At 44.8% G+C, this 23,734-nt stretch overlaps 1 long non-coding RNA gene across 1 annotated transcript; it reads right to left on the bottom strand.

Annotated features, from left to right (window-relative positions):
- Positions 1–18,881: 18,881 nt before the first annotated feature.
- Positions 18,882–20,690, bottom strand: LOC145516374 (uncharacterized). Its single transcript, XR_014061328.1, has 2 exons — positions 19,775–20,690; positions 18,882–19,151 (listed from the first exon to the last, which is right to left on the bottom strand). It is a non-coding gene; the product is annotated as an uncharacterized LOC145516374 (long non-coding RNA).
- Positions 20,691–23,734: the final 3,044 nt, after the last annotated feature.

Here is a 23,734-nt window from a genome sequence, read left to right as displayed (position 1 = left end):
AGCACCTGAATGCAGGCGCTGGAGGAGGCCCACGTGGTTCCCAGAATAATAACAATTTATGCATCTCGTTCATATGGAAAGCAGCTTCGCCATACGGTGAAAAGCAGCCATTTACAACTCTCTTCCCTCCTGATATGGAAAGTAACTTTTACAATCCCCTCCCTTGAAAATGATTCTAGCCTCAAGCTTCCTGAATAGCTTGTTAAGACTTTTTTTATCCCTGTCTCTGCTAAAAAGGGCTATCTTGTAAGTGAGTATATATGCTGCTGCTGCTGCTGCTAAGTCGCTTCAGTCGTGTCCGACTCTGTGCGACCCCATAGATGGAAGCCCCCCAGGCCCCCCCATCCCTGGGACTCTCCAAGCAAGAATACTGGAGTGGGGTGCCATTGTCTTCTCCAGAGAGTGTGTATATATATATACCCACAATATGTTGAATAAATACCTTTGTTCTATCAGAACACTGGTCCCCATGTCTTTCCTCATTTTGTTCGCTCTTTCTCTCTCCCTCTCTCCCCCTCCCTTTCATGCTGCTTCCACGGAGTACAGGTGTCCACCATGTCAACTTACTTGCCCAGGCTTTCAAGACCTCTTCGAGAGAGTGCCCTGAGCCTACGTAGACAGTGCTAGCTCTTTGTCCGAGAGTTATATTGGCATACTGTGTAAACCAGGGAATATCAGCCTCTTTTCTTCCTTCTTTCACTTTCTTATCGGTCGACTCTGTACCCCCAAGTTCTGGTCTATTAAAGAACCACACCAGAGAGTCAATGGAATCCCTGTCAAGCTACCAATGGCAGTTTTCACAGAATTAGAACAAATATTTTTACAATTTGTATGGAAACACAAAAGCTCCCGAATAGCCAAAGTCATCTTAAGGATGAGAAATGAATCTGGAACAATCAGCCTCCCTCACTTCAGACTATATCACAAAGCTACAGTAATCAAGATAGTATGGCATCGACACAAGAACAGAAATAAAGATCAATGGAGGCTGAAACATAGAAGACCTTGATGTCTTCCAAAGAAGACATCAGTTCAGTTCAGTTCAGTCGCTCAGTCGTGTCCGACCCTATGGGACCCCATGAATTGCAGCACGCCAGGCCTCCCTGTCCATCACCATCTCCCAGAGTTTACCCAAACCCATGTCCATCGAGTTGGTGATGCCATCCAACCATCTCATCCTCTGTCGTCCCCTTCTCCTCCTGCCCCCAGTCCTTCCCAGCATTAGGGTCTTTTCCAATGAGTCAACTCTTCACATGAAGTGGCCAAAGTATTGGACTTTCAGCTTTAACATCAGTCCTTTCAATGAACAACCAGTACTGATCTCCTTTAGAATGGACTGGTTGGATCTTCTTGCACTCCAAGGGACTCTCAAGAGTCTTCTCCAACACCACAGTTCAAAAGCATCAATTCTTCGGCGTTCAGCTTTCTTCACCGTCCAACTCTCACATCCATACATGACCACTGGAAAAACCATAGCCTTGACTAGATGGATCTTTGTTAGCAAAGTAATGTCTCTGCTTTTAAATATGCTATCTAGGTTGGTCATAACCTTCCTTCCAAGGAGTAAGCGTCTTTTAATTTCATGGCTGCAGTCACCATCAGCAGTGATTTTGGAGTCCCAAAAAATAAATTCTGACACTGTTTCCACTGTTTCCCCATCTACTTCCCATCAAGTGATGGGACCAGATGCCATGATCTTAGTCTTCTGAACGTTGAGTGTTAAGCCAGCTTTTTCACCCTCCTCTTTCACTTTCATCAAGAGGCTTTTTAGTTCTTCTTCACTTTCTGCCATAAGGATGGTGTCATCTGCATATCTGAGGTAATTGATATTTCTCCCAGCAATCTTGATTCCAGCTTGTGTTTCTTCCAGCCCAGCGTTTCTCATGATGTACTCTGCATATAAGTTAAATAAGCAGGGTGACAGTATACAACCTTGACGTACTCCTTTTCCTATCTGGAACCAGTCTGTTGTTCCATGTCCAGTTCTAACTGTTGCTTCCTGACCTGCATACAGGTTTCTCAAGAGACAGGTCCAATGGTCTGGTATGCCTATCTCTTTCAGAATTTTCCACAATTGTGATCCCTACAGTCAAAGACTTTGGCATAGTCAATAAAGCAGAAATAGATGTTTTTCTGGAACTCTCTTGCTTTTTCAATGATACAGCAGATGTTGGTAATTTCACCTCTGGTCCCTCTGCCTTTTCTAAAACCAGCTTGAACATCTGGAAGTCCACAGTTCACGTATTGCTGAAGCCTGTCTTGGAGAATTTTGAGCATTACTTTATTAGCATGTGAGATGAGTGCAATTTTGCGGTAGTTTGAGCATTCTTTGGCATTGCCTTTCTTTGGGATTGGAATGAAAACTGATCTTTTGCAGTCCTGTACAGATGGCCAAAACCCATGAAAAGATGCTCAGCATCACTCACTATTCTGTCAGTACTAGAGAAATGCAAATCAAAATGACAAATGTGGTATTACCTCACACCAATCACAATGGGCATCAACAAAAATCTACAATCAATGCAGGAGAGGATGTAGAGAAAAAGGAACCCTCTTGTGCTCTTGCTGGGAACGCACATTGATATAGCCACTATGGAGGGCAGTATGGAGGTTCCTTAAAAATCTGAAAATAATACTGCCATATGACACAGCAGTCCCACTACTTGACAATACCCTGAGAAAACCATAATTTGAAAAGACACATGCACCCTACTGTTCATGGGGTCACAAGGAGTCAGACAAGACAGCAACTAAGCACAGCATGTGTGTGTGTGTGTGTGTGTGTGTGTATGGAATCTAGAAAAATGGTACTGATAAATCTATTTACAGAGCAGAAACAGCATAAGACATAAAAAACAAACTTGTGGACACAGCAAGGGAGGGAGAGAAGGGGACGGACTGAGAGACTAGCATTGACATATATACATTACCATGTGTAAAATGGTAGCTAGTGGAAAGCTGCAAATTAGCACAGGGAGCTCAGCTTGGTCCTCTAGGATGACCTAACATGGAATGAAGGGTGGAGGGAGGATCAATAGGGAGGGGTATATACACATACAAATGATTCATTCATTTTACAGCAGAGACTAATTCAGCATTGTAAAATAACTATAACCCAATTAAAAATAAGGAAAAAGAAAGAACAAATGCAAATATGAATATCTGGCCCTCCCCTGCTGGTCCAGTGCTGAAAATTCCATGCTCTTGATACAAGGATCCCAGATTCCTGTACTAGTCAGGGAACTAGATCCCACATGCTACAGCTGAGACCCAGAGCAACCAAATAAAAAACTAAATTAAAAAATACAAACATCGCAGACAGCATAAATACACAAAATGTTATGCATATATTTCTAACGAAAGTTATAAAGAATGGGTCCATTTCCTTTTAAGGAAAAGGCTTGAACTTTTGGAGAAATACATTAAAGAAATTTAAATAAATTAAGGAAATTTAAAAACAAACAAAAAGCAACCGAAAACTTACTATGCCAAACAAAAGATGTCAGACATAAAGAAAAATACATGATCCGATTAGTATGAAATCCTGGAAAAGAAGAACTAATCTCTGGAGATCAGCAGATTATTGGATGCCTGGGGTTGATTGAAGTGGTTGGGAAAAGGACAAGAGAATATTTCGAGTAATGGATGTATTCGGTATCTGTTACATATGTAGGTAACCCTGAAACAACACAGGTGTGAACTGCACAGGTCCTCTTACACCTGGATTGTTTAGATGAATACATACTATGACATGACCCATGGTTTTTGAATCCACAGATGTGAAAATGAGGCTACAGAGGGCAGACTGTAAAGTGTAGACATAATTTTTGGCTACATGGAGGGCCTTAATACTGTTTTGCTTTCAAATAACTAAATTTTCTAAAGGGAATGGAGCTTAGAGGTATAAATTGTTACTGTCATCTCCACCTGCCTACCTCCCATCTTCATGTTGGTATCTAAGAGATGCCTCAACCTCAGGCAAGTCCACAGCCATGAGTTGTCACTTCCCATCTGTTCCTCCAGGATCCTCCCCCATAGCCGTCACCGCTTCTTATTTATCAGGCCCAAACAACAGTGTCATTCTTGGCTGTTTCATTTTCCACCAACTCCAGATATGAAGATATGCTGCTGCTGCTGCTAAGTCGCTTCAGTCATGTCCTACTCTTCACGGCCCCATGGACTGCAGCTTACCAGGTTCTTCCGTCCATGGGAGTTTCTAGGCAAGAGTACTGGAGTGGGTTGCCATTGCTTTCTCTGAACTGCACATGTAGATGGAACAAAATCAATCCAACAAAGTCAGTTCCAAGTGAATAGTGGTTCTAAATGGGAAGGTAAGAAAACCTGGAAGAAGACACAGGGGGATATCTTCATGATCTCAGGTAGGTAAAAATCCAAGGACAGGAAATTGTATCTGCTTTGTTTATGCCACATCTCCAGTGTAGATGCCCAGTATTAACAGAAAGAACATAAAGGAAATTTCAACACCGTTTGGAGATACCTACACACATGCAAGTACTAGAGTCATTTTGAAGACATACACTGTTCTTAATGATCAGATTGAATGTTAGAAGTGTCACTTCTTATTAGTCTAACATCTAATGCAATCCTAATTAAATAACATTCAGATTGATTTTCAGGATAAACTGAGTCTAAGCTTCACACAGAAAAACTGAGCAAGAATACCTAAGGAAACCTCTGAGGGAGAAAAATCAGGTCAAGCGATGAGGTGTGATAAGGCCTACCAGGAGATGAGACAGATTTTAAAGCCATGATTATTATCATTTTGTTGAAGAATCCAGGCCACTGTATAGTACAAGGTGCATTACTGGCTCATGAACCACCACTAAAAATACTGCCTATTCTTAAGGTTCTGACTTGTTAGGTGCCTCCCAATTCAGAGATCTCAGAAGTGTGAAGACACATGTGCCTTGTACTGGCCTTGATGCATGGATTCTCATAGAGATGAAGAGAACAATGAAAAAGCCAGATATAGACTCCCAAATAATGCATAATTTTAGTAGAAGATTAACATAATGTTTCAGATAGTTGGGAAAAGGGAGATCTTTTCTTGACTGATAGTGAGAAAACTAGGTAGTCATCTAGGAAAAAATATTCTTGTCTCACACTTTATACACAGACACACACACACCTTCTACAACTGGACCAAAGATGTGCAACCAAAAGCCAAGAGACAAACAGTTGTGTAGAAGCCAAGGGATAACAATTATTACATCCTCAGAATAGGAAAGGCCTTTCCAAATATGCAAAGAGTCTACAAGCCACACAAACTGATAATCTGACTGCATAAAAACGAAGCCCAGTGGTGAGGCCAACCCTATCACAGAACTGAAGTGCAAACCCAAAAGGTAAGATTGGAGGTAGGCTAGCCCCTAGCCCCAGCCCGTCCTGTTTTCAGAGTCCTCATTGTCCCCAGAACCCCACCCACATGGCTGGTGTTGTTCCAATTTATATGGGACTTCAGTCAGTTCCTAGAAGAAGAGGGTCACTTTATATAGAAAGCAGATTGAATGGTGTCCCCGAAAGATGTGTGCCCCAGAATCTGTGAAGGGATCTTGTCTGAGAAAAGGGTCTTTGATATCAATAGACTTGCTCAAGAAAGGGCTGGTACAAACCATCGATTTGTTTATTTTTTTTTCCAAGGAAATGATGTGTGAAGGGCAATAAATCAAAACTCAGTAAGTCAAGACATGCCTGCACTTAGTGTAGCCTAGACGGATGCCTCATTGTCCCCTAGCCAGTGACCTCACAGAACAGGGTTATCCAGCATTGCAACTTCGAAATCTCTTGGAGCTGGCCTGTGCTCTGCCTCCTCTAATGTCCTACAAGCTATTCTGCTTTTAAGGGACTCTTAAAGTAACAGCTCTATTGAGATAAAATTCATATTAACATGCAATTCATCAATTTAGAGCTTACAATTCAGTGTTTTTTTTATTATATTCAAAGATAGCCATTACACTATGTAATTTCAGAAACTTTCATCACCTCAAGGTGAAAACCAGGGACTTCCCTGGTGGGCCAGTGGTTGAGAGTTCACCTTGCAATTCAGGGGACTCAGGAACTGGAATCCCACATACCATGAAGCTGCTGGGTCTGTGCACCACAACTGCTGAGGCCTGCACACTCTGGAGGCCATGTGACATAACTGGAGAGTCTGTGCACCACAGCAAGGGGTCTGGCAAAATGCAGTGAAGATCCAACATGCAGCAACTAACACTCGACGAAACCAAATACTTAAAATTAAAAAAAAGAAACATCATACTTAAGAGTGTTTAAAATTTTAATATTTTTATCGAAAAATTTTTAAATTCTAAGGTACTCTACAATTTCAAAAGTTTCACACGTGATTTCACCTAATCTCCTATATTCCCATAATAACGTTTTTCTTTATCCCCCACCCCATATTATTCTCCCCACCACTATATTTTATAGATATATAAAATCGTGAACTCTGAAAAATAATTGCAAAACACACACACACACACACACACACACACACACACATTGATGCAATGTGCCATCTTAACAGGGCAGGGTGATCCTTGATTCCCCTAGTGATTAGTGAGGCTGAATATCTTTAACTTGTTGGACATTTGTATGTCTTTGTTAAATGTGTATTTAACTATTTCATGCATATTCCAAACAGGTTGTTTATGTTCGGATTTAGGAGTTCTCAATGTTTAAGGTATAAATCCCTTATAAGATGTGATTTTATCACACTAGACTTAATGTTGGGGTTGCTCAGCATGGTCAGTGGTCACTATGGACTCAGCCCCTCCTCTGTGCTCACATCACCTTTCCTCACAGAAACATACATGGTTCACTACAGAGAACCCTCTGAGGCACTTGTGTACTAGAAACTGGCAATGGCCAAATGCGAGGAGAAGACACAGAAAAGGAAACCTGCCTCTGGGGCACTCCACAAACTGCCAAAAATCTGAAGGCCTTGCTACCTGAGATTTTGAAAAATGCTTCTTAATATGCAAATGGAGAGAGGAGGCCCATTGGGGCTATTTTGCATCCATTGGGAAAGTAAGTTGGACCCCTGCCTCACAAAACATAACCAAAGCAATTAGACACATAGTAAGAACCAACACTTGAAGGGAAAACTTGATAAATTTTACAATTTTTGATGAGTGAATATCTTTATTTTTACTTGAGGTAGTATGGATTTTTAAAGATTTGTTAGTTTAAGGTGTACAGCAAAGTGATTCAGGGATTCAGTGTCTCAGGTGCTTCCTTGGACAAAATTCACTCAATTTGAGGGGCCCCTGGGCCATGCCCTCTACTCAGAACAGGCAATGATCCTGAAAACACAGAGCAGCATGTGGTGGTGCTTGTGGGTATTTTTTTGACTGAATCAATTATTCTAACATGACACACAAAAGAAGCCTAGATGCTAGGAGGGGATCTCCAAACCTATCTTCAAACAGGAGGCCTTTCTCCCTTGAACGTGCATGCATGAAACAGGGCTTGGGAAGGGAAGAGGTATGTCATGAATATTTTGTCTGCAGAGGACAAAGCAGTGTGTAGCGAAGATGTGCAGGGTCGTCTCAGGACACTGAGCACACGGACACAGTGACTGGACTCTCGGCACTGCTCTTGGGGCATCACACTATCTCCACCCATGACACAGGGTGAGCAGCTCCCACATGTCCTGGAGAGTATGGTCACATGACCTGGACCTGTCCAGGTGTGTTCCATCCTTCCTGGCCACCGTGATTCGCACAGGACTGAGGTGGTGACCAATTGGGGCCCAGGGGTGCACTACACGCAAAAATCAAGGGGAAGAGGGGCTCTAGTTCTGCCAGAAGGGGCGGGGCCAAGTGAGGTCAGGCTACAGCAGTGGGAGGAGCGTGAGGTCGGCCTGGGGCAGTTGGTGACCTTCCTACTCCCGTCAGGGCAGAGCCGCTGGCCTAAGAATGAGGGCACTGCCGAGCCCAGGGACTGAGAGCCCCGGTTCCTGCTGGGGTCTGGAGCTCCACCTGAGACTTGAAGGAAGTCATCTGCCTGTGAGTCCTCTCCTGCTTATCTGTCAGCTTGTTTGAACCCCGCTGGGTTTTCTGTCCAGCTGGCTAAGTGGAGACCCAGGAAATGCAAGTGTGTGGGTTTTGGCTGGCTTCAGGGAAGAAATGCAAGATGACACTGAGAGACTCCAGTCTAATCTGGATTCAGGTGATATCTCTTGAACATGAAGTGAAAAGTCCCTCAGTCGTGTCCGAGTCTTTGAGACCACATAGACTATATGATCCATGGAATTCTGCAGGCAAGAATACTGGAGTGTGCAGCCTTTCCCTTCACCAGGGGATCTTCCAAACCCAGGAATCGAACCCAGGTCTCCCACATTGTAGGGAGATTCTTTACCAGCTGAAGCAGAAGGGAGGCCCAAGAATACTGGACTGGGTAGCCTGTCCCTTCTGCAGGGTACCAGGATTGTTGACCCTGGAATCAATCCGGGGTCTCCTGCATTGCAGGAAGATTCTTTACCAGCTGAGGTATCAGGGAAGCCCAATATCTCTTAAGGCCAGATATTAGTTTTAGGATTACCCTAATGAGTCTTCACAGGATTAAGGTAGCAACCTGCTAAGGTAGCAATCGATGTCCTTATTCTAGAGGAAAAAACTGAAGCTCCAAGAAGGGGGTAACCCAGCTATAGCAAGAAAGTGTGTACCCAGACAAAACCCCCAGATCCTGCTGTTAGAACTCAGGGAAGCCACGCGGTGGGGCTTCTCTGTGTGACAGGGGCTAAGGCACCCAGCCCACACTGGGTACTGTGGGGACCTGACTTGGTAACTGCTGTCTGGCAGCTATGAGACTCACAAAAGCAGTTTGCACTAAAGAGAAGAAGGGCACCTCCCTTCATCCATCCCACCACACCTTTCAGGTACTCCCACACCCTGCCCCCTATCTCTTGCTTTGTGAGGAAATTGAAGTCATGCTCATGTGTCCACATTGGCTGTCCACTGTTCGTGGGCTACCAACTGGAGCTGCTACAGGAGAGGCCAAGAGCCTTTGCCACAGAGTACCTCTCTTTCCTTTCACCATGGGGGCCCTCCTCCACACTTGCACACCAGAGGCCTTTTCTGAGACATGCAGGGACCCTCCCTCAGTTTACCACATGTTGTATCCATCACTGTACTTACAATGCCTCCTTTGAAATTCAGCCCATGAGCTTCTTTGCCTGCATCACGGCCCATCTGGCTGCCACGGGAGGGACAGAGCTGACTGTGAATTCAAAACTCATATCTGATAGCTGGGAATCTGTGTATAAAGGACCTGATCATTCACCCTGTAGAGGCTGTAGTAGGCTCCAGGGATCCAGAACCAAGGCTTGGGCCAAAGTGATGCCCGGGGAGGCTTCTGGCTATAGTGGGGCTGGGGTGAGTTTCTTGATGTTCTGAAGGCCCACTGTGTTCAGGTTCATGGTGCATAGAGAAGAGAAGGTGGAGTCCTGCCCTAGAGGTGGTCTTAGCTCATGGATGAGCCAGACAGGCAGGCAGGTCCCGAAAGCACCTTAGCTGCCTTCATGAGGGAGTGGCATGAGGGCAGAGGAAGAGACCCAGGTCTCCTCCCTTGTGTGGTGCCCAGGGCAGGTTGTCACCAGACTAAACACTTACCACGGTGATGACCATCACTGCTGTCTGCAAAGGTTTACACTGGTGTGTGTCTTTCTCTGAGCGGTCAGGCTGTCTCTAAACTACACTGGCCATGGGCATTACCTCTCCTTGGACCTTCACATGATTCTTCTCTTCCTTACTGGACATTCACTTCCAAGAGGGTTTTTGGGCCATAAAATGTTGGGTTTTCACTAGCTTTGTCACATGAGGAACGTTTTTCTGGTTGTTGGTGTGGTTCGTTTTTCCAGCTCTTTCTTGGCTTATTCTGTGTATTTGTTTGTGCCACACGAAGAGCTCAGCATTTGCCTTCTGGCTGAGATGTGACACTTACAATAGCAATGCCTACCTGGAGATTCTGATCACATGTGCAGAAAGGGTGTCATTTTGCAGATGACATCTTGAAAGTACCTAGACTGTGCTTTCAGATACCCAAGGTTACTTCAAAAGAAATAAAAACAAGAATTCTCAAGTTTTGTCTTACAACATGTGGAGAGTCAGAAAAATCCCCTGGAGAAGGGAAAAGCTACCCACTCCAGTATTCTGGCCTAGAGAATTCCATGGACTGTAAAATCCATGTGGCTGTAGAGTCGAACAAGACTGAGAGACTATAAATTTCACTTTCAGTCAGAAAAAAATCCAGTTTTCTATCATTTCAGTGATTGGCATTGATTGGGGACACCCAAAGGATGGGGACAAATGGAGAAAGAAGACTAAAGGTTGTTAAGGTGAGAGGGTAACAGACAGGAAGGCCAGGGGTCTCCATATGGAGGAAATAGGCTGCAAGTGTCAGATATTTTTATCTCTTAAGCGGTAGGAGGAAACGAACTGGTGGTGTATTTCTCCTTCTCTATACAAATTTAAAAGGTTTCTCTTAAAATACTGTGTTGCCATAATGACACCTGATTCCACTTGAAGTTAACTATTTTCAAACCTTGAGTTAACCAATTCATTCTTCTTATGGAAACGTTTGTCTTAAGCTATGTTAATGTACTATGCATTTACCCCAAACCTTGTCTTCAAGTCGATTCCTCTTAATGGCTCAGAACCGATTTGACAAACAAGTATGTTATACTCAGACATTGTTCCCCTAATCTATGTAAAAAAAACTATTTGTATGGTAATCTGCCTTTCTACACAATTCAAGTCAATCAGTTTATGGCCCAGGATGACTCCTCTGGTGTCAAGATTATCCCAAAATGCATCTTATGGATGAGGGGCCTGGTGCCATTCTGAGTTTTAAGGCATTCCTTTCTTTCATTAACAGACTGCTGATGACTATCTAACATTCAGCTAGGATCTATCAGGGGGTACTCTTTCTGCCTGCTTCTGATGCCTATGTTAGAAGCTTTCTCTATCTCCTTTATACTTTAATAAAATTTTATCACACAAAAGCTCTGAGTGATCAAGCCTCATCTCTGGCCCCAGATTGAATTCTTCTTCTCCGGAGGGCAAGAATCCCAGTGTTTTTTCGTGGTTCAGCAACAACCTTTCATCTTGAGGGCATGCCCAGGATTCTTCAGGACAAGGTAAGGATTCTCGGAGCTCTAGTTCTTTGTTCTCCTAGTGAACACGTTTTCTGCAGTAGTTTACTAACTCTACTTGTGCTTGTGTGAATGAATGAAATGCCCTGCACGAAGCAAGTGAGGAGCTCTGTTCTGCGGTTCTGCAGTGACCTCATACGGCTTATGGCAGAAACCTGTCGGGGGTTTATACCTACCTGCCAATGCCAAGAGGCACACAATGTCTCCTCTGTGGATTGACCAGAAATGGGCAAAGCATGTGAACCGAACTCTCCTTTCTCGATCAAACTTTTCAGTCTCTTTGACCATTTCATAACTCCTTGAGAATTAGATGTACTAACCTGTCTATCTTATCATAGACTTTCAAGAGACTTGTGATCTATACTGTTACTGTGTACTGTTACTTAGGTCCCAAACTTGGATTGGTAGTCAGGAAACGCCTAGCCTCGCTAGGAATCGAAAGTTCAGAAGACAGATGGAGCTCTAGCTCCAAGAACATCTCTGAGGTTAAAGGTTACTCAGACTGGAACTACAATGTTTTATTTATTTATTTTTTCCTTTGGTAACACTGGCTCTTAGTGGACCAGAGGAGGCTCTTATACTGGTATGGTGACACTTGGAAGGAACACCTCAGTTTTATATTTTTATCGATCTTATCATGATCAGGAATATACTCAAGGTCATGCACAGGCACTCAGGTAATGAATGTTTCTCCAAGCAGTCTTAGCTTGGGAGGCATTCCGGAAGATTACTCTGATTGCAACCCTGGTGGCATCAGAGGCAAGCAAGGTTTTATTGGTGAGGAGCTGGACTTCAGTCAAGGATGCCATCAGGTCTACTCCTGTAGCATCCCCACCCCCTCTTGGTGATAGAACCAGGAGGGATGAGTACGGTGCCTGTATCACTAAGGGACAGACTAAGTCCGGCCAGGAAGGAAAAGCTTTGGTGTAAAGTCTGTCTGCAACCCCATCTAGAGCAGGGAGGGACACCTCCGATAGAAAGATGGTGCTGGTCACTTTTTTTCTCTTTTACAGATGGGAGCTAACAATTCCAGCCTCACTCTTTTGAACTGTATCCTGAAAAACTGGGATAGATTTGATCCCCAGGGCTTAAAGTAGACACACCTGGTCTTCCTGTGTGATACTGCATGGCTGCGGTACCCACTGGAGGATGACAAATGGTGGCCAGTTGGAGGATGTCTTAGGTATAATACTGTTTTACAATTAGACCGGTTCTGTAGAAAACAAGGGAAATGGGTAGAAGTAACATATCTGTTGCCTCTTTTCTCTCTGTGAAATATGCCAGACTTCTGTCCTAAGGGTATAGATTTGGGTGTGACACCTTCAGCTCCCTCCTGTCCTCCTACTTTGCCCCCATACCCGGGGCTCCCAACTGAACAAACTGAAAGCCAGAGAACCTCCCCCCCCCCCCAAGAAGGGTTGCCTTGGTCTCAGTGGAAAGCCAAACTAAGATTCAAACTGCCCATGTAGAGGTCCAAACAACTCCTGTCTCAGTATGACCTCAGACTATTCTGGTTTCAATAGAAACTCAGACCTTCCAAATAAGAGATGAGATGGAGGACTGGAGACAAGGAGATAAAGAAAAGCAGGTTTCTTCAATCTATCCCTGAGATCATATGCTCAGAAAAGCCAGAGAGACTGAGGAACAGCCACACAAGCTGTTGCCTCTTCAGGAAGCACCCACCAGGAGAAATAATCAGTCTATGAAAATTAATAAGCCTTTTTATTAACAAGCAATACAAAGAATCAAGGAGAATCTGGGAGAATATTTAGAGGACCCAGAAAAATATATTAGTGTTTTTAAAGGTGTCACTCTGCTTTATGACCTTACTTGGAAGGATGTGATGTACATCTTGGGACAAACCCTGATTCCCGACTGAAAAAGTCAAAATTTGGGGAAAGCAGTTGCTTACGGAGATGAATGGCTTGGTAATGAATATGTAGGGAAGAGGGAGGACGAGATAGCTGCCCTCTGCATTGGGAATCAGGCGGTCCCCATTACAGAACCAGATTGGGACTACAACACAGCTAAAGGAAGATGGGATCAGAGTTATTTTGTCAGATGTATTCTTGAAGGACTCAGGCAGGTGTGTGCTAAGCCTTTAAACTATGGCAAATTGGCAAACATAGAACAGGAGGAGAAGGAAGCTCCTGGTAAATTCCTAGATAGACTGAGAGAAGCCCTCCACAGATTCACTGAGATTGATCACGAAAGTGAAGAAGGAAAAGTGATCTTAAAAGATAGATTTCTCACTCAGTCGGCTCCAGATATCTGCCATAAGCTATTAAAGTGGGCGTATGGACCAAATCAGTCTTTAGATAATCTGTTACAACTGGCTCAGACAGTCTATTATGGTAGGGAATGTGAGGAAAGAAAAGAAGGACAGAAAAAGACAAAGGAACAGGTAGAAGCCTTCGCAATGGCTATGAGAACCATTCTTAAACAGCCTGAGAAAAATGCCCAGAGGGACCCAGGTGAAAAGGGATGGGCTTGCTATTACTGTGGAAAGGAGGTGCACCACAAGCGGGATTGCCCTCAGGCATCCAAGCTGCCCCCCGCTGTATGTCCAGTCTGCAAAGGACCACACTGGAGGAGAGACTGCCCCCAGATGCATAGGTTTCGAGGGTCAGACTCTCAAGACAATCAGGACTGAATGTGCCCGCGGGTCCCCACACAAGCTCCCATCCTAATTACATCTGAGGAACCCTGGGTATTAATAACTGTGGGGGGCCAATCCGTCTATTTCCTTTTAGATACTGGGGCAACTTACTCCGTGTTTACTGAAGCTCCTGGCCCACTTTCTTCCCGATCCGCTTCTGTAATGGGACAGTCTGAACGAGCCAAAAGGTATTACTTCAGTGTTCTTTAAGTCGTAACTGGGACTCTGTGCTAGTTTCACACTAGTTTCTGATCATGACAGAGTTTCCCTCACCCCCTTTGGGGAGGGATATACTGAGAAATATCCATGCCTCTGTTGTCATGAATATGGAGCCCTCCCTTTCTCTCCGTTTAATTGAACAAAATGTACATCCTAGAGTATGGGCTAATGGAAAATCTGTGGGTTGAGCACAAAATGCTATTCCTGTAGCTGTCAAGCTCAAAGACCCAAACTTATTTCCACATAAGAAGCAGTATCCACTGAAACCTGAGGTTAAGGAAAGGTTAAAACCCATCATCGAAAATTAAAGAAGCAGAGACTATTAATTTCCTGTAACCGTCTATACAACACTCCTATTTTGGGTATAAAGAAATCAAATGGTAAATGGAGACTAGCTCAATATTTACAAATAATAAATGAGGCTGTAGATACTTTACACTGCATGGTGCCTAATCCTTACACTCGATTGTCTGAAATTCCTGAGCGAGCCAAACATTTCTCAGTAATTGATTTGAAAGATGCCTTCTATTCAGTGCCTTTGATGGAGGAAAGTCAATTTCTATTATTTGCCTTTGAAGACCCTACGGAGCCAGCTTCTCAGTTAACCTGGACAGTTTTGCCCCAAAGATTTCGTGACAGTCCTCACTTATTTGGACAAAGTTTGTCACGAGATCTACAAAACTTTAATAGCTCTGAAGCAGTGGTGTTATAATATGTAGATGATATTTTGCTCTGTGCTGAGACAGAGGAAGCCTGTTCACGAGCCTCAGACGATTTCCTCAACTTTCTGGCAGGCTGTGGTTACAAAGCATCAGGAGAAAAGGCTCAGCTTTGTCAACAATCTGTTAGATATCTGGGCCTAATCATATCAGAAGGGACTAGGGCTATAGGCCCTGAGAGAATTAAACCTATACTAAATAATCCCCTACCTATGACTTTAAGACAACTGAGAGGATTTTTGGGAATCACAGGCTACTGTCACATTTGGATTCCGGGTTATGGGGAACTTGCCCGGCCTTTATATAAACTTATAGCTGAAACTCAGCAGGCCCAAACCGACAAACCGGTTTGGTCTTCCAGATACTCAAAAGGCTTTTAAGGTTCTTCAGACTGCTCTCCTGTAAGCTCCTGCTTTGAGCTTGCCCACAGGGTCAGAATTTAATTTGTTTGTCACTGAAAGACAAGGTATGGCCTTGGGAGTTTTGACACAACCCCGAGGGCCTCACCAGCAACCTATCACATATCTAAGCTGAGAATTAGGCATAATTTCACGTGGGTGGCCCCGCTGCCTAAGAGTAATTGGGGCAGCGGCTTTATTAGCACCTGAAGCTTTAAAAATAATTAATGGATGAAATCTTACTGTACTGACTTCTCATGATGTGAGTGGAATCTTAAATTCTAAGGTTAATATTTGGATGAGAGAGAGTAGCCTTCTTAAATATCAGTCATTGTTGTTAGAAGGATCAGTAACTAAGCTTAAAGTTTGTGGAAATTTAAATCCTGCCACTTTCCTTTCTGAGAAAGGAAATGAAACACCTGATCACGATTGTTCCCAATTTCTAACTTTAAACTATGCAGCTCGGGAAGATCTAATGGATACCCCATTAGACAATTGACATGGAAATATTTACAGATGGCAGTTCTTTTGTTCGGGATGGAAAGCATAAAGCAGGTTACGCCGTGGGGACAGCTGTACAGGTTTTAGAAGCAAAATCTCTCCCCCAGGGAACCAGTGCTCAGTTAGCGGAGCTTGTGGCTCTGACCCGAGCTCAAAAGTTAAGCAAAGGGCAGTGGGTAAATATCTACACTGATTCTAAGCATGCTTATTTGACTTTATATGCTCATGCTGCAATATGGAAAGAAAGACAGTTTAAAACAGCAACAGGAGAACCTATTAAGCATTTCAGAGAGATCAAGAGACTTTTAATTGCTATATATTTTCCTAAAGAAGTAGCTGTTATGCATTGCAAAGGGCACAGCAAGGATGGGAGTAAAGTAGCCAAAGGCAATCAGTTGGCTGACTGTCAAGCCAGAAAAGCAGCACTTTATGGAACCCCTTCACTACAGATGCCTTTGATCTGGACAGGTCCTGTGGAACAGGAACAACCACAATATACTGAGGAAGAATTAGAAAGATATGAGAAAAGAGGAGCAAAGATTACTGATAAAGGATGGTTACAGTCCAAGGACGGACAATTAATAATTCCTCAAAACGCTCAGTGGAAAATTTTTAAGGGTTTACACCAGAGTTTCCATTTGGGTGCAGAGAGTACTTACCAGATGGTTTCTCGTTTGTTTGAAGGTAAAAATGTAATGAAAACTTTAAAGAACATTATCAAAAGGTGTGAGGTTTGTCAGACAAATAACCCAAAGACTGAAAAGCTAGCAAAATCTGAATTACAACCAAGTGGAAAGTATCCTGGAGAGGACTGGGAAATTGATTTTACTCATATGCCCAAAGCTAATGGATATTCTTGCTTACAAGTTTGGGTAGATACTTTTACTGGATGGGTTGAGGCTTTTCCCTGCCATAGTGAACAGGCTAAGGAGGTTATAAAGATTTTAATCCATGAAATTATCCCCAGGTTTGGGCTGCCACTGAGCCTTCAGAGTGACAATGGCTCTGCCTTTAAAGCTGCTGTAACTCAGGGGGTGTCTAAAGCTGTAGGAATAGAATATCACTTACACTGTTCCTGGAGACCCCAATCCTCAGAAAAGGTTGAAAAAGCTAATGGCATTATCAAAAAGGCATCTGCACAAATTAACTCAAGAGACACAGGACAATTGGATTAAAGTCCTACCCGTAGCTTTAATGAGGGCTTGAACTGCCCGAAAAAGGAGGGACTGTCCCCTTTTGAATGCATTTGTGAAAGGCCTTTCTTACACACAGATATTGTTTTAGACCCTGAAGCCTTGGAATTAACTAATTATGTAACTCAGCTCTCAGCTTTTCAACAGGCATTAGCGGAACTCTGGGAGATGACTCCTGACCCAGCCTGAGTCAAGCAAGCCTCTAATTGAGCCAGGAACTGAGGTCCTCATTAAAACATTGGGGTCTGGGGGGCCCATCCCTCGAACCCCTCTGGGAAGGCCCTTACCAGGTTATTCTTTCTTCTCCCACAGCTGTCAAAGTGCCAGGAATTGATTCGTGGGTACATCACACTCGAGTTAAGAGGTAGAACCCTGACCAGAACTAAGTGACTTCATTTTATGTCTTTACTTTCTATGCTCTGACTTTGTACTTTTTAGATGGGCCTGATAATCTATGTGAGCCTACTTCTGCTGACACCAAAAATCCTGTCTGCCGTTTGATCCTCAAGACAATGACTTCCTGTCCTGGGCTTACTCCTACACTACATCCCACAATCAGTCTAACTGCTGGGTCTGTGATGAAGCACTCCTGTCTTCATCAGTGGAAGGCTTCCCGTGGTGGACAGCTCCATTTCAAGGAAGAGACTTCCTCCAAGTCTGCGAATACCTTCAACAACAATCATATGTGATGCCTGTTCTTCATCTGATGACATCTAACAACCCTAAAATGGACTGGTGCAAAACTTTGTACTTTAACTATGGACATAGCGTGACTTTTAATTTTGATTATACATTGTCTTGGTTTAATGCTGATTGTTTTGTTTTTGCTCTTTGCTCCCTGCATCTGTAACAGTGTAACTGGATTTGTTTCTAGTTGCATGAAAGCTTCTAAGTTACAAACGGTTGCTCAAACTCATGCTACTGCTGCAGCTTCTTCCAACTACTACTTAGGGGCCCTGGATCAGAAATCCTCAGTATGAGGGTTAGGAGAATATGTTGCTTCACCAATTTAAGGACAACACCCATTGTCAGCTTGGAAGCCATTACGGAATGAGAACGACACCCCTTTTCCCTAGGCGACATAATTCTCCTTAAAGAAAAGGGGGGAATGAGAGGGTAACAGACAGGAAGGCCAGGGGTCTCCAAATGGGGGAAATAAGCTGTGAGTGCCAGACATTTTTATCTCTTAAGCGGCAGGAGGAAACAAACTGGTGATATTTTCCCCTTCTCTATACAAATTTAAAAGGAGGTTTCTCTTAAAATACTGTGTTGCAATAATGACACCTGGTTCCACCTGAACTTAAGTATTTTCAAACCTTGAGTTAACCAATTTATTCTTATGGAATCATTTGTCTTAACCTATGTTAATGTACTATGCATTTACCCCAAACCCTGTCTTCAAGTCGATTCCTCTCAATGGCTCAGAACCGACTTGACAAACCAGTATGTTATACTCAGACATTGTTCCCCTAATCTATGTAAACAAAACTATTTGTATGGTAATCTGCCTTTCCACAAGATTCAAGTCAATCGGTTTATGCCCTGGATGGCTCCTCTGGTGCCAAGATTATCCCAAAATACATCTTATGGATGGGGGCCTGGTGCCATTCTGAGTTTTAAGACATTCCTTTCTTTCATTAACAGACTGCTGGTGACTATATAACATTCAGCTAGGATCTAGTAAGGGGTACTGTTTGTGCAACCTTCTAGTGCTCTGTCAGAAGCTTTCTCTATCTCCTTTATACTTTAATAAAACTTTATCACACAAAACCACTGAGCAATCAAGTTTCGTCTCTGGCAGTGAATTATTCTTCTCTGGAGACCAAGAATCCCAGCATCTTTTCATGGTTCAGCAACACCATTTCAATGGGCCAGTGGTGGGGGAGGGAGGAACAGAGAGTGCTTGACATGAATAAAGGCTTTGCTGGGAAGTGGGGGGGTGGGTAGAATGAGAGGGTCTGAATGTAGACAGTGGTGATGGTTACACACCACTGTGAAGGCCTTAATATTCCCAAATTGCATCAATTAAGGTAAATTTTATTAGTAAAAATTAACAAAAAAATACAGGAAGCTGTTAAAAAAATTTAACATCACAAGAAAGCTACACACAAACCAGATGAAAAGAGGTTCAGGGGAAAGGAACTCAATCTCCCCTGGGTGTGGACCGAGTTGTTGGTGTCCACAGTGAGCACACAGGGATGGAGGCTGCAGAGCCGACCGCTCCCCTGGACGTGGTGTTTCCAGAAAGGGCTCTGGATCTCTGTCCAGAGCGGGGGCCCGTTCTCCCTGCAGGGGTGGGAGAATCATCGTGGGCATCTGGGTGTTGCGCAGCAGCCAGGGCAGGCTCTGCCTGCCGAGGCGGTGACTCCTCCTCTGCCTCGGGTTCTCCTGCCAAAGCCCGAGCAGGTGCAGGTGCACGTGGAGGTGGAGGTTCTCACTGAGGGGGTGGGACATCAGTGCCTGGGGCTGGGGGTCCTGCAGGCATGGGATTCGATCTGCCCAGTGTGCTGGCCAGTACCCAGCTGGCCTGGTGTCTCTGCGAGGGCAAGTCTCAGTTCTCCATCTGCCCTCAGTGGATCCCTGGGTCCTGCACCTGGAGGAACCACCTCTGTAGGGACAGATCTGGGAAGTGGAGCCTGGTTGCAGTTGGAGACCAGTGCTAGATCTGGGAGAGAAGAAAAGTTTACCCACAGGCCGCCTTGTCATGCGTGTATCCTGGGATGGAAAGCTTCGAAGAGATTTCCAAAGAATACCCAGTGTAGGATGTCTTTTCTAACTGAAGTGTGCAAGATGGGTGGTGTGAGGCCAGCCTTTACTCCAGGCCCAGCAGCAGCTTTCGGGGACTCGCCCCTGTGTAGCTCAGCACCCTCTTCCCACACACTCCCATGCACTAGCCCTAGCGTCCTCACCTCTGTGCTTTGCCATGCTGGGCTCCAGGTCCTTCTGCTGCCTCAGACGCAGGGGCTCTCGGTGTTCTGGTCAGAACTGGGTGTGCTGAGCTCTGTGGCAGCCTGAGACTGGGCCGCCGGGTGTGTCCTGGGCAGTGTCTGGGCAGTAGGCCTTCCCTGCTTCCTCTTTGTCCCCAGTTGGGCTGAAACCTCTGTGGGCATGCTCACCTGGAGCCTGCACTGTGCCTCACGGGTGGGGGTGGTGGTTCTCCAACCCCACCCTCGAGGTGGATGGGGTATCCCCATCATCAGCCTCATCATGTGGGAAGCTCTGCAATGACAGTGACCATCAGCCAGCCCTACTTGGAGTATTCCGAGCTGGGCCTGGCCAGTATAGCTGCTGCTTCTGCCCGCTCAAACTTTTTTTCCCAGAAGGGGCAGAGACGTGTGTCTGCTCAGATCCCACCCCACCCACCCCGGGAGGAAGGAGACCCACCGTAGGGTATGAGGTCAGCCTGGGCGGGCGGCTCTGCCCGCACTCTCCCCATCCCACCCAGCCTGCTCTCCCCTGGGGTGTGGACACAACTTGTCCACAGGCATCTGACACCACATCCACCTGGGCTTACTTGAGGGAGACACACCCCGAGAAACCCACATCCACACACACAGGGAAAGGACCCAGTGTTGCCAGGTGGCATGCGAGAGGTGGCCTGGCCCAGCCTGGGGCTCTCCGTTTTACCTTTCTATTCCTATGGGCAAAGAGCGAGAAGCTTTTCGTGGGTGCCCTGAGCCAGTGTTGACAGTGTTCCCATACACTCTGCCTGTGAGCTCTCCTGAGGCCCCGGGCTCTGGGCAGGTGCAAACAGCAGAACATCTTGGCAGCAAGTGATCTGGCTGGGGGCTCCTCTCTGCTCAGGAGGCCTGGATACCTGGTTCTGGGTTCTGTTGGGTTCTGTTGCCAGGAAGTGACATCATTTCCTGGGGTTCATGCTGAGGTCCCTTACACAAAGCTCTCCAAGTGAATCTCTAGGTTCCTGACTGCTCAACCACCCCCTTAGGCCATGTGCAGACACAGTGACACCCACAGAGACCACCCCACAGCCTTGGAGAGGCTTGGGTGCAGCCAGGGCCTGATCTCTGAGGACCCCGCTGCTCTCAGACCAGGCTCCTTCTTCTCATAAGTGATGTGGCCCTGGACAAGTATATTCCCCTAAGGGTTTCCCCCGTCTCTCCATCTGCAGAGTAGGGGTCATTTTTTCATCGGCTTCCTAGCTCTGTTGGCCTACGAGAACCTCCATGCCTTTCAACCTGGGGCGAGTATCACATGGAGCTTGTGAACTGAGACTTCAGAAAGAAGGATTCAATACCAGGCTGACATAGCACAGAATAGGGCAGTACGAGGCCTGGATGCACTGCGGTACCCAGGAAAAGGCACTCCCCCTCCTGACTGTTTTGAGAACCCACATCCAAGTTGGACGACTGAAAGGAAGACTTGAAGGTCTCCCTCTGTTATATAAAAGGGTAGCCAACTTTCTGGTCCTCTGTTTCCATTGAGATTCTGTTCAAGTGTCCCAGCTCGGCTTCTGCATGTGGCTGAGCTTCTAATGGCTCCCTGCGTTCTTGTCTTTTACTCTCATAACTTTGGGTCATTTCCCCCCTTCTGGGGTGAATGGGCACTGTCATTACTTCTAACTTCGATATACATTTTTGAAAAGTCTCTTCAATCTACTCATTTCCTCTCTTTTGTTTCATGTTTCTCTATGGGTGTGTCACTCTCTTTTCACTTCTAAATCCAATTTACAACTTCCTCATTCTCTCTCCTGTGTGGATGGATGGATGCCTATATGAATGCACATGTATATGATTAGAAGAGGTTTATTTTTAGGGATAGGTTAGAGAGAGATAAAGGCTTTAGGTTGGAGTTGGAATTGGGGTTAGGGTTAAGGGTGGTGGTGGTGTTTCTTGGAGACTGAGTGCTGTGCATTCTTAGTCTCTTTCCATATGAACCCCTTATCAGATACACCACTTGCAAGGAGTCTGTCATGTTCAGTTTACTATTTTTTGGGTTTGTGAATGCTTAGTTTTTCTGTTGCATAGATGTTCAATTGGATGGAAACCCATTGGTGTACTTAGTTTTCCTGTTTCCCTTACTTGAAGAGACCCATTTCTGCTTATGCCCACTAAATGTGAAGGAGACTCTGATGTTAAGGAGTCTTTGACCTATGCTTATTTCTAGCTATCTCATAACATCAGTCTTTAGGTTGACATTTTTCACCGATATTGAGGTGGTCTGAGATAAAAACCAATAGAATTCTTCAGATGTAGCTGTCTGGTTTTCCCATGGACATTTATTGAAGAGGCTTTCTTATTCCCATTTGTATATTCTCTCCTTCTTTGTCAGAAATGAGTTGATCATGGATGGTGGGGTTTATTTCTGGATGCTCAACTTTATTCCATCGATCTGGATCTGTGTGTATTTTTGTATTACCAATACCATACTCTCCTACTGCTGCTGCTGCTATGTCACTTCAGTCGTGTCTGACTCTCCACGACCCCATGACCTGCAACCTACCAGGCTCCTCCATCCAGGGCATTTTCCAGGCAAGTGTACTGGAGTGTGTTGCCATTGGCTTCTCCGATACTGTCCTGAGGATCTTAGTTTTGTATTCTAATTTCCTTTCACACAACCTTGTATGTCCATATCGGGGTTTTTTCGTCGTATTATATTGACTATTTGGGCTCTTTTCTGCTTCCATAAACCTTTGGAATTCTTTGTTCAGTGCGAAAACCCATTGGAATTTTGGGAGGAATAACATCGAAGCTATGGATTGCCTGGGGGTGTGACATCATTTTACCAATAGGAATTCTTGCAATCCATGAGCACAGCTTATCATTTCCTTGGTTTGTGTGGGCTTGATCTTCTTTCTTCCGTCTCTTGCAGTTTTCTGACAACAGTTCCTTCCTTCCCTTCTGGGTTAGATGGAATCGTGGGTATTTCACTTCAGTGAATGGCATTGTCAGTGGGGGTGATAATTCCCTTCTCATTGGAAGACTTTACTGTGAGTATTAGAAATGCAAATGATTTCTCTTCCCCTTCCTCCCTGTCCATCTCTCAGAGCCACTGGGAAACACAAGCCTAATCCAAAGTCACACAGGCCTGAGGGAGTGCAACTAGACTGTTGTTTCTTCAGGCCCTCAGTGCTGGACATCATCTGGGATACTCTGTGTTTCTCTTCATTGGTCTGGTGTCGCTTCAGACCTTTCCCTCATTTTAACATGTTTGTTTTGTTAGTGTTCTTTGTCTGTTTGGAGACAAATCCTTAATAAGCTATGTGTTTGCACTTATTTGTCTTACGATGTATGACCTGTCTTTTGCTTTTGTAATAAGTTCTTTACCACAGTAGATATCTTTGATTTTGCAAAGTCCACTGTATTCTCTGGGTTTTTTTGTGGACTGCCTTTTAGTTTTGTGTGTGAAGACCCAAAGCACTCGTCCAGTTTCTGCTCATTGTTCTTCTAGATTTATGACAAGTTTTCATGGAAACTTTGTCTAGGGATAATTGGAAGTGAATTCGGTGTGAGGTGTCAAGTCTCCATCTCCATTCATGTCATGCTCTGCAGTTTCCAATTCCCTGTTCCTGAGTGGTTTTGGAGACCTTGTGGGAAGTTTGGTTGCATTTGAGTTTGAATTTCCACCTTGAATAGATTCACAATGTTCTGCCCTCAGGGACACTGTCAAGGGGGAGTGAGGAGCAGCCTGCACTTCCAGCAGTGACCACACGGTGGGGCGAGAGCTGCTCTCCCCTCTGGGAGCCCCAGGCCACAGGCATCCCAGTGAGGAGCCAGCTCTGTGCTCAGCTGAAAGGAGTTAGTCTCTCAGGAGCCTCTGAGCCCTTGCCTTTGGGTCATCCAGGGTAGGCATTTTACTGTGACAAAAAAATAGCCCTGAATTCCATGGATAGAAGAGCCTGGCTGGGTAGA

This window comes from Giraffa tippelskirchi, chromosome 8 (genome assembly GCF_054371585.1).
Source record: "Giraffa tippelskirchi isolate mGirTip1 chromosome 8, T2T-mGirTip1v1.2.pri, whole genome shotgun sequence".
NCBI lineage: Eukaryota > Metazoa > Chordata > Mammalia > Artiodactyla > Giraffidae > Giraffa > Giraffa tippelskirchi.
The sequence above is the reverse complement of the archived record's forward strand: the minus strand, read 5'-3'. Positions and strand labels throughout refer to the sequence as shown.